This window comes from Myotis lucifugus, unplaced genomic scaffold (genome assembly GCF_000147115.1).
Source record: "Myotis lucifugus unplaced genomic scaffold, Myoluc2.0 scaffold_1400, whole genome shotgun sequence".
In the NCBI taxonomy this organism is placed as follows: Eukaryota; Metazoa; Chordata; class Mammalia; order Chiroptera; family Vespertilionidae; genus Myotis; species Myotis lucifugus.
Window position 1 is genome coordinate 18988 of NW_005872448.1, and position 11381 is coordinate 30368.

The following is an 11381-nucleotide window of genomic DNA, read 5'->3' on the forward strand; positions in this document are numbered from 1 at the left end:
CTTTCTCCACTGTGGTCTGGAGGGGCCCTGAGCTCAGTGACAGCACCAGGAGAGAAACATGAAACACCTTTCACTCAGGATAATTATTGAATAACTTTCATTTTCCTTCAGTGAGTGACATCCCTCCTGTAAAGAGTCACCGATTATACTCTCCAATCAGCAGCTACAAGCCTGTCATGTCATCAGTTACCAGGGGAAGCTGCTCCATGAGGTGTCCCCAGAATCACTGCCTTTCCCAGTATTGAAACACCTGAAAGATCACAGTGGCTTTAACTGTGAGAGGAGAAGTCATTTTCCCAAATCTGCAGCACTAAGTTATGGTGCAAAAGGACAAAATGGAAGGACTCCTAACTTGCAATCACCTCCCTCACCCTCAGCTCCCAGCACACTCACTCATCCATTTGTCTAAAGGGCTCTGTCTGCAGTGAGAGAGAGGAATGCTCCCCAGAGGCTCCAACTTGTGTGCTCATCACTGACAGCGCAGAGCTGCCTCACAATAGGGCCCAATACAGTGTTTCTGATAGGACGGGATCAAACCTTTAAAGCACTAAGTTAAAACAGTTTCTTAATGCAGGAAATTCGAAGTTTTAAAAGAGGACCTTCATACTGAATCTCTGACCAGCAACTGATGATGCTGTTCATCGCTGATGCTGATTGGTTCTCAGTACTGAGATGACCCAATCCAGGAACAAAGAAATGAGTTCCTCAGTTGGTATTATTGGGATGTGGGTGGAGAAGGGTCACAGTCCTCACTGAGTGAGACCCCCCTGCTCCCTGCCCCTGTCCTCTCTGAGCTCCAGCATGGTGTGTCTGCTGCTCCCCGGAGGCTCCTGGATGGCCTTTCTGACGGTGATGCTGATGGCACTGAGTCCTCCCCTGGCTCAGGCCCAGGGACACTCCACGTAAGTGCACCTTGGGGGTGAGCTGTTGTGGGGGAGGAAGAAAGGGAATTAGCTTTGTCACCGTGTCCAGGCCATGTCCCTTAGAAAATGGTGGCATTTTCCTCAGTGGCCACCTGCCTTTACCATATGGATCCCAAATCTTTCCACCACAAAAGGGGCTGGTGCTCGCCACTATGAGATGTGCAAGGGGCTCCATGTATCTCAGCCGTTTCTTCTTAACTCGCCTCCAGTAAACCTCCCCAGCCTGTGTCCCCTTCCATCGGGGTCTTGAGAGGATTGAGAAATAATGATCTCAGACTGATTCCCACCCAGTGCTCCATTTATTGTATTGAGTTATCCCCAAGAGGAACGTTTCTCTGGCATTTTATGGGGAGTCAAAAGCAATTAGAGGGTCTCTCTTTCAGGATCCTGTGTTCTGTCCTCAGCAGAATCTGTGATGGAGGTGCCTCTCCCTACTATGTGAGATGTATCCAGGGGCCTCCCCACCATCTCCTTTCCTTTCTCCCTAAACCCCAATGTTTTTAAGGCCTGTGCCCCTGAAATAGAGGTTCTCTGACAGAAGTGGGGTTAGTGCTCTCTCTTCCTCCTGTGGAAAGCCCCCCGGAGCTGAAGCAGAGATTCTTAGTACTTGGAAGGACCCTACAGAGAGGGGCATATATGGGGTGGTCTTTGATGTCTTAAAGAACTTAAGGCAGTGGTTCTCAACCTTCTGGCCCTTTAAGACAGTTCCTCATGTTGTGGTGACTCCCAACCATAAAATTATTTTCGTTGCTACTTCATAACTGTAATTTTGCTACTGTTATGAATCGTAATGTAAATATCTGATATGCAAGATAGTCTTAGGTGACCCCTGTGAAAGGGTCTTTCGACCGCCAAAGGGGTCACGACCCACAGGTTGAGAACCGCTGAGTCTTAAGGCATCTTCTGAATGCCTGGCCAGGTTAGTGCTCATTACGGATCTATGTTGAACCTTTCTTTACTGCTCTCTGCACCCTGTCCTCTCTGTTCTGCCGCATGGTGTGTCAGTTTCTCCTACATCTTCCCTTCTCTGGCCTGAGCTCAAAGGTAGGGACTCAACTAGTAGAGATAAATTATATGAAATTCTGTGTCTTTAGTTAAAAATAGTCAAATGTTAGCAATTTCATGGGTTCAAATTATATACATTGAGCGGGAGTAGAGAGAGAGTGTGAAGGTTGCTTACATCCCATGGGGCTAAAAGTCAATAATCCATGGAATCTAATTCACAGAGTTTCAGTAACTTACTCAGAGTCACATAGTTAGTTGTAGAACCAGGTGACATAGTCTGGATCTCAGTATCAAGAAAGTCCCTCTCTTCTACGTCAGCATAGTCCTTTCATAGTAGGTGCATGTATATCCTGTTATATACAGAGACCAATGTTTCTGTCCTTGTGATCAAAATGACATTTAGTGATAAAGTTAATTAAAGACAATTGCCAAATGGTGATGAAGGTATTATTTGCTCTAGGAAGTTAAGGAGTAGAAAGATCTTATGAGCTTGCATTCCCAGGGGTTATAAGAATTAAAATATCAATGTACTTATTGAGTGCTTATATGATCAGCACCAGAAAGAATCACTATTCAGTTCCACACTTAACAATATCCTGTGAGGAATACAGTATCATTAAATCTATTTTAGAGATAAAAAAAAATGGCCCATGGGCGTTACAATCTGACCCAGTGGGAGAGCCAATGTTCTAATTTAGGTTCCTCATTCTAGAGCCTGGGCTTCCACCCCCACTGTGAACAGGGGCTTGGTTGGGTCTGACTTGCTGCTGAGATTTCTGATGTTCCCATGTGCCAGCGTGTGTCTCAGGGTTGGGGGCAGCAGGTGCAAGGGCTGCTAGTTCCAATATTTAGGAGGAATTTACATCCATTTTGCATTTACAACTTGAGAAGTTCCATGTAAGCACGTGCTGTGAGCACGTGAGGAACACAAAGAAGTTTAAGTGCACTCCTCTGCCTCAGATTTCATCAGAGGCTGGGCTTGTGTTACCAAAGGAAATACAAGAGCCTGACTTAAGCTGAATTTCAGAGAAACAACAATTATTTATCTGAATTCCACATGTGCTGGGAATTGTGAATTTTTATTTGCTTTATTTGGTGGCCTTTCAGTTGGGCCCATGAGCATGGCCTGATAGTGCTGACCACACAGGCTACAGTGAACAGCAATGCACACGTTTGTTTTTCAGCTTCTCATGTGTCAGGAAGGTGCTGGAGAATTTGTGAAAAGTTACATAGACTGAGCCTGACCAGAGTGCCCTCCCCTCTGCCATCACTTCTACGTGAAGGTCTCCATCTAAAGCTGGGACCTGCTCCTGTTTGTAATCTGTCTCTGTGAGGGGGTCATCTCAGCTGCTCCCCTTCTGAGGGACCTGCCTATAGAAATGAGAGTCCACATCAGGCCAAGGCAGGTAACCTGATGCCTCCTGGTATTACTGGGAGCAGAAGGCGGTTAGAAAGTGAATTAGTTGGGACTCTGAACAGGAATCAAATGGCCGTGGTTGTAGCTGCTACTGTAGACAAGCAGTGGGCCAGTGGCCGGGAGATGAAGGAAGATGATGTGGGGGATAAATGATGACCTGGTGGCTGGTTAACAAGGCAAAGAAACAGGTAGATCTTGGTCCTGAACAAGTTTATTTTGCTGGAAAAATAGTCTGCACTGTGACCAGATTCCTAAAGAATATAAATTCCATACAGACCAAGCCTTTCCACAGACACAATATTGACTAATTTTTTAAAATATATTTTATTGATTCCTTACAGAGAGGAAGGGAGAGGGATAGAGAGCCAGAAACATCTATCAGCGGCCTCCTGCACACCTCCTACTGGGGATGTGCCCGCAACCAAGGTACATGCCCTTGACCGGAATCGAACCGGGGACCCTTCAGTCTCCAGGCTGATGCTCCACCCACTGAGCCAAACTGGCTAGGGCTTGGCTAAATTTTTATTGTCATTCCCAGCTGCTGCATAATCAACAGTGGCTTTTTCACCCCAGATTTTTCAGGTGGTTCACCATCCCTTCCCCCTCTTCCCAGCCCTGGGACGTCTGCAATATGTGAAGCCATGTCTGGCTGTCACACGGGGGTTTCTCTGACAACTGGTGGGGATGCCGAGTGCAGCCCACTGTGTACAGAACACCCACCCCAACCTCACAGAATCATCTGGTCCAAACGTCAATAGTGCTGAGGGTGAGAACACAGCTGGACACCGGCTGTTTCTGAAAATTCTAGACTCACACTTTATACACACGCACCATCCAATGCAGCTCTTCATGGTTTAAGAAAAAAAAAAAACTAGACAGTTACACAAAGTCACCACTTTCTTGTTGAATCCATTCCATCACTTGAAGTTTAAAACCTTCCTTTTATTTGACGATGTTTGTCAAAACGTCAGGAGTTCTGGTCATCATGTCTCTCCTGACCTTCCACGTCTGTCCTTTATGAGTCATGCATCGTGGTGACCCCACAAGTAATTTCAGTAACTTGGACCCTGTGGTCCCTGCTCCAGGCCCCTTTCCTGCCATCTCCCTCCTGTGTGGATGGCCTGTGGTTGGGTGTGATGGGCACTTTGGTGAATTCTAAGCTGCAGAGTGGAGGGCGATGCCCAGTTTCCTGCCTGGGTCCCGGGCAGCTGGCACCTGGCACGAGGTCCCCTGCCCAGGGGGTGACAGGACGAGGCGGGTGTGGGGAAGGGAAAGGCTGGGGGTGAGGGGGGGGCGTCTAGGAGGAGGCGGTGATGGCACAAGTCCTCCCCAGCCTGGAGCCCGGATCCTGCGGGACAGCCCAGTGGGCCCCCTGAGGCTGAGGGTCCCAGGGGTCTCCCTGCCCTGCGGCCTCCCAGCCCCAGAGGAGGGCCCGGGCGCTGGCAGTGGGGGTGCCGGGTCCTGTGTCCCCACCGCCTGGGCCCCCCGCACTGGGCGGCGGTCGCCAACTTGTCTCACCCGCCTGACGTGTCCTTCCTGTCCCCGCAGCGCATTTCCTGGTGCAGGCTAAGTCCGAGTGTTATTTCTCCAACGGGACGGAGCGGGTGCGGTTCCTGGACGGATACATCTACAACGGGCAGGAGTACGTGCGCTTCGACAGCGACGTGGGGGAGTTCCGCGCGGTGACCGAGCTGGGGCGGCCCAGCGCTGAGCACTGGAACAGCCAGAAGGACATCCTGGAGGATGCGCGGGCCTCGGTGGACACGTACTGCAGATGCAGAGCGGCCTACAGGGTATCTGAGGGATTCCTGTGCCTCGGCAAAGTGAGCGCAGGGGCGGGCGAGGGGGCGGGGGGTGGGAGGGGTGGAGTGGGGGGGGCTGCACACACAGGGCTGTGAGGATCACCCCTGAGGGGCCTGAGGGCGGCTGTGGGACCCTGAGGTTCTGTCTTGTGTAGGGCGATTCTGGGGGTGCCCAGTCCTGTCCAGTCGGGGGAGGGTTTGGGGTGCAGCTGAGGGGGAGGGGAGAGGTGGGAGGAGGGAGTCTGTCTGTCTTGGCCAACCCCCCCCTGACTCTGAACCCTGGAATAGGGGTGCTGGGTGCACAAGCCTGTCCCTGGGCGGAGGGTCAGGCTGGGTGTGAGGGGCGGGGCCTCGGAGGCACCTCTGGCCTCTCTGAGCTCCTTTAGGTCTCAGGGTCTTGTTCCCCCCTCAGTGCCCCTGTGTTTACAGAGGGGGTGATGGTGAGCCAGGGTCTAATTGTAATTGTGCTACTTAACACACTGATGTCACATCTGCACAGGCTGACAGCATTTAAGTCATTACATGTTAACTGTTTAGAGTTGAGACAATTTACCTCACATTGTTTTCTTAAACCTTTTCAATGTTGCCAAACACTCAGATGAAAAATTGCTTTTTACTTTAAATTTATCCTTCTTTGACTTCTAAGGTTCTTGAACAGTTTTCACATACGTGTTGGCTAATGGCTGTTCCTGCTCTAGGAATGGCCTATTGTCCGTCATCCCTGGGGTCCGGGCCTTTTTCTCAGTGATTTTCCGGGTTCTCTAGGCAGCAAGAGGGACACTTTGCTAACATGGATTCAGCATTTTCTCCAGTTCCTGCCTTGTGTTTTCATTCTGTTTTATTATTTTCCATGTTAGGAATTTAAACATCTTTAATGTAATGAAATGTACTGGAAAGTTATTAGCAATAATTTAAAAATATATATATATATATATTTTATTGATTTCAGAGAGAAAGAAAGAGAGAGAGAGAGATGGAAACATCAATGATGAGAGAGAACCACTGATCAACTGCCCCCTGCATACCCCACATTGGGGATCGAGCTGCAACCTGGGCGTGTGCCCTGACTGGAATTCGAATCATGACCTCCTGGTTCATAGGGTGACACTCAACCATTGAGCCACACAGGCTAGGCTCCTAGCAATGATTTACCATCAATCTTAAATCTACTTTTTTAGGGTAAAATAAAAATGTTTTCCCAGGTTCTTCCTCTCTTTCCTGCAACTCCTTCAACTCCTCCAACTCCTCCCCTCCTCCTCCTCCTTCTCTCCTCTCATTGGATTTATTGAGCCTGGTCTCAGGCAGGAAGCACACATGTTAATGAGTCCCGGACTCTGCCCTGAGCTCAAATGTCAGCTTGAAAAGAGAGACAATTATAAAATGACAGGAATTCCAATAACAGGTCGGCTTCTTTTGAGAAGGAGCGGGTTGCTCAGTGCATGTCACTGTGAGTGTTATAATGAGTGCTGCCCTGCTCCTCCCTCTCCCTCAGGACTCAGCCCCTGGAGCTAGGGAATCCCCCATCTTTACTGCTTCCAGGGGGACCATCTCTGTTCTCAGGTGTGATCACATTCCCAGGACTTCACACCCTGAGTCCCATCTCCCCAAGCTGTTCCCAAGCTTCTCCCTCTGCTTTCCTTATATTCTCTCTCCATATGTGATAAACAGCTGACATAGAGTGACGGCTGCATTCCAGCCGCTGTTGTACATGTTTCAGGCCCATTGGTCCTCATATGTCCTTAAGCGGTGAGTTAGCATTATCACCCCCTTTGCAGGTGAGGAGCTGAGCAGAGAGGGTCTCCCAGGATCAGCCAGTAAGAGGCACAGCCTGGATGTGACCAGGCAGCCCTGCTCCAGAAATCACACTGGAACTCACACACCCTGTGCCTCGCAAAGATTTGTAAACACTTCCTTCAACAATGAGTAACTGTTTCAAGATACGAAAAATACCCCATATTTCCTCAATGTCTCTCAAATCCAGTGGCCTGGGCTGTAGGCAGAGATTCCAGGCCCATGGCACTACCTCCTGTGGGGCCACAAGCCGGGTTTGAGGGGGGCCTGCCCGGGCCCTGGAGCCTGGGACTGGAGATGAGGCCAAAGGGGAGCCACCGAGGGGCCTGCCTGTCCTGCTCACGTCTCCCTCCGCCTTCTCTGTCCCAGCTGAGCCCACAGTGACCGTGTATCCTGCAAAGACCCAGCGCCTGCAGCACCACAACCTCCTGGTCTGCTCCGTGAACGGCTTCTATCCGGGAAACATTGAGGTCCGCTGGCTGCGCAACGGCCAGGAAGAGGAGGCCGGGGTGGTGTCCACGGGCCTGATCCGAAACGGGGACTGGACCTTCCAGACCATGGTGATGCTGGAGACAGTTCCCCGGAGCGGGGAGGTCTACACCTGCCAAGTGCAGCACCCCAGCAGGACCAGCCCTGTCACCGTGGAATGGAGTGAGATGCCTTCTAACCTCACTACCCCCCCCCCCGCCGCCACAGGGGCCTTTGCTTGTCCCTGAGCGTCAAGGTCCCCTCTCCCCACACCCCGTTTTCCATTGTTCGTGTCTCTCCTTCAACACAGGCCGCAGGGTAGCCCTGTGATCACTTCTGTGAACACCCACAGCCTTGGGAGGCCGACATGCCTGCCCTGCTTTGAATTCCCCACACTCTCCCCTCATGGTGCCCCTTGGACCTGGGCACCGTCCCCTGTCGGGCTGGGCTGGTTCTTCTCCCTGCACTGAGCTGCCCACTGTGATCTGGGAAGAGGCGTGTCCTCCACAGCGTGGGGACCTTCCTGCCGCGGGAGAGCCCCATCTGCTCTGCCTTCTGCGGCTCTGTCACCCGGGCCAAGTCCTGGAGGTCACGAGTCCCGGGCTCCGCAGCCTCAGAGGCCGAAGCAGTGGCCTTGGGTCTGGGGTGAGGGGAGCTGAGGCCAGTGCCTGGGCCTTGTACCTGCTCAGTGTGACCTCAGTCTCTTTCCCGGAAATGGCTATTGTTCTGATTCTTCTAGGGCAGCTTCCCCAGTCGCCAACCCCACCCCACCCCCAAGCTCTCAATCCCAGGGTCTCCATTAGAGAAGTTGGTTTGGGCAAAAACCCACTGAAACCAGCTTCTTCTCTCAGGGGCCCAGTCTGGATCCGCACAGAGCAAGGTGCTGAGTGGAGCCGGGGGCTTCGTGCTGGGGCTGCTCTTCCTCGGGGCGGGGCTGCTCATCTACTTCAGGGCTCAGAAAGGTAAGGCACCTGCTGGCAGCCGTGGCCCCGAGACAGTGGGGAGAACTGGGGCTTTGCTGGGTGAGCTCTGGGTATGGCAACACCATAGAAGCCTCTCTTTCCCTGAGGATCTCATGTTCCCTGGAAATGCAGAAATAACCAGCTCCCGGTTACTTAGGGTGAAGACATGAGGAATCATGACTGGGAGATTAGAGAGGGGTTAACACACAGGGGGATTTGGGTGCAGATCCTGGGGTACATGGAGGAGCAGGCCCTGCGGTCACTAACCACTGATCTCAGCTTCTGCTCTCATCCCTGCTCTGGTGTCAGCGGTAGGGGTGCTGCTAGAGAAGTCAGGTGGCCTGGGCAGGGGACCCTGTGTTTGGGGACACATTTACCTTCATATCTTTTAAGTAGCATCTTCCTTCTCTTCCCAGGACACTCTGGACTTCAGCCCACAGGTAAATCTCTTTAATCCTCTCTTAGGGACGCATTTGGTTTCCCTAGAACAGAAGGTGCAGGGGACGAGCCAGGGGACAGACAGCGGGGAGCCTGGGTGTGGCTCTGGCGGCCGCTTACACTGCAGGGTCTCCTCCCGCCTGGTGAGAGGCAGCTCTAAAGCAGCTTTGGCTCCTGGGACCTCTGAGCATTTCTTCTCACTTGGGAGCCACAGCAGGAGGCCTGGGAGGGCAGCGCCCCTGCTGGCTGGGCCTGGGAGCAGCACTGTCCTCTGTCTGCAGGACTCCTAAGCTGAGGTGGCCATGGCGACAGGGGCAGGAGAGACCTTCTGTCCAGCTCCTTTGCAGCCTGAAGAGGTTTCCTGCTGGGCTCTCACTCCACAAGGAGAGCCGCCTCGGGCTCTGGCTGGGTCCTGGCTTCTGACCCGCAGCAGCTCCTCCCTGCTGGTTCCTCCCTGCCCTGGACCTGGAGGCCCCAGTGTTCACTGCAGAACCTGAGCCCCATCCCTCCCTGTCCCTGTGTGTTCCACCCTCGCTGTCTGCTGAGCACCTTAGCTCACCTCTGCCCACATTTCTTAGTAAAATGTTCCTCGATTAAATATGGAGTGAAATCATCTGCCTCATATGGATTCAAGGACAGGAAGTAGGAAGAAAAGAGAGAGGATCTCACCACAACACAACAATAATTTTCACTTATTTCCTGAATCTGGTCATGTGGGCATCTGGAAGGTTTCCTTGTTAACGTCCTGCTTTTTCATGAGTTTTCCCTCCTGGAATCGGCCTGGTTCCTGAGCCAGGAGAGAGCCTGCCATGGACCCATTCACGGTGGTCTCCTACGTCGGTGCTTCTCTGAGACAAGCACACAGGTTCCTTTCCCCTGAGCTACAGAGAGGAGACAGCAAGTGTAAGAAATGCAGGACACTTGTAAGGATGCCATGCCTTTATAGTTTCTTTAAAAAAACACACACTTTTATTGATTTCAGAGAGGAAGGGAAAGGGAGGGAGAGATAGGAGAGAGAATCATTGATTGGCTGCTTCCTGCATGACCCCTACTGGGTATCGAGCCCACAACCATGGGCATGTGCCCTGACAGGGAATCAAACCCTGACCTCCTGGTCCTCAAACTACGGCCCGTGGGCCACATGAAAATACAAATATTGTATTTGTTCCCATTTTGTTTTTTTACTTCAAAATAAGATATGTGCAGTGTGCATAGGAATTTGTTCACAGTTTTTTTAAAACTATAGTTCGGCCCTCCAAAGGTCTGAGGGACAGTGAGCTGGCCCCCTGTTTAAAAAGTTTGAGGACCCCTGTCTTGGTCCATGTCAACCAATGAGCCACACCAGCTGAGCCACAGTTTCTATAATCCTGTTCTTTTCTCTGATTTTTTAAAAGAAGTTACCTAAACCCGGTACCTCTTGAAGTCTCCTTTTACGGTATTAGTCTATTGATGGCTTCTATACCTCAGTCTTTTTGTGTCTCAGATAAATGCCTGCTGTGCTGACTCTGCCTTGAGATGCACCTTCCCCCTGAGCAGGTCCCGGAGGCCATCAGGACAGAGCTGCCACTCTAGTGGGAAAGGTGCGCTTCTGAGGCCTCCAGCTTGTGTGGCAAACTCACTGTCTGTCACAGGAAACCCTGTGTGGACCTTATCTGAGCATCAACCAGGGCCCCTGCTGGGCACCCAGGGGAGCGTGTGAATCCCTGCTCTGCCACCAGCCTGCGATCCTCTGCCCTGGAGGGAACTTGAGAGAATCCTGTGGGGTGGCCTCCAAATGCCTGTGAGCACAGAGCAGCAGAATTTGCACAGTACACACGTATGTCTTAAATAAAATAGAGGAGAATAGGAATACAGAGATATACCTATCCTCTCTATATTTATAAATAGAAACAATAGAGAATTTTAAAAAGTGATTGCCTGTGGGGTTAGATGAGGGCTGATGGGGGCAAGGATAAAAGATACACTTTTGTTAGCATATTTAATAATTTTATCTTGAGAAACATTAAAATATATATAACTAGAGACCTGATGGACAAAATTTGTGCAAGAGTAGGCCTTCCTTCACCCGGCTGGTGGCACTGGCTTCCCTCTGGCACCCGGGACCCAGGCTTCCCTCACAGCCCCAGCTTCGTCCGGAAGGTCTTCCAGAAGGACGTCCAGTTTAATTAGCATATTACACTTTTATTATTATTGATAGAAAGTTTAAATCAAAAGTTTTCAAAGATTACATAAAAATGGTAAGCAACCTCACAATTGAAATAAACTTGACAAAAATATACAATTAAAAATCAAAACCTGTTGATCCTTGCATAAAACATTGTGAAACTATAACTGTAAACCAGTAGGTAGTTCTACATTCCACCAACTTTAATAAAATAAAGGAGTTGGACAGGTTTCAGGGAAAGGCACCCGATGTGGCTAGAAGATGGTGGGTTCTGCTCATGTGTTTCACCTGAATAGTCAGTTTCAATGTGAATCTAAAATCTAAAGAGTAATAACTGAGATGTATATTTTAATTTCTCTACTGCAGAGATAGTTATTTCCTTTTCAAGCACATTTAAAGATTATGGCTATT

At 50.6% G+C, this 11381-nt stretch overlaps 1 pseudogene; it reads left to right on the forward strand.

The window, feature by feature from the left end:
- The first annotated feature begins 774 nt into the window (after window positions 1–774).
- Window positions 775–10423, forward strand: LOC102418443 (annotated as a pseudogene).
- The last annotated feature ends 958 nt before the right edge of the window (window positions 10424–11381 follow it).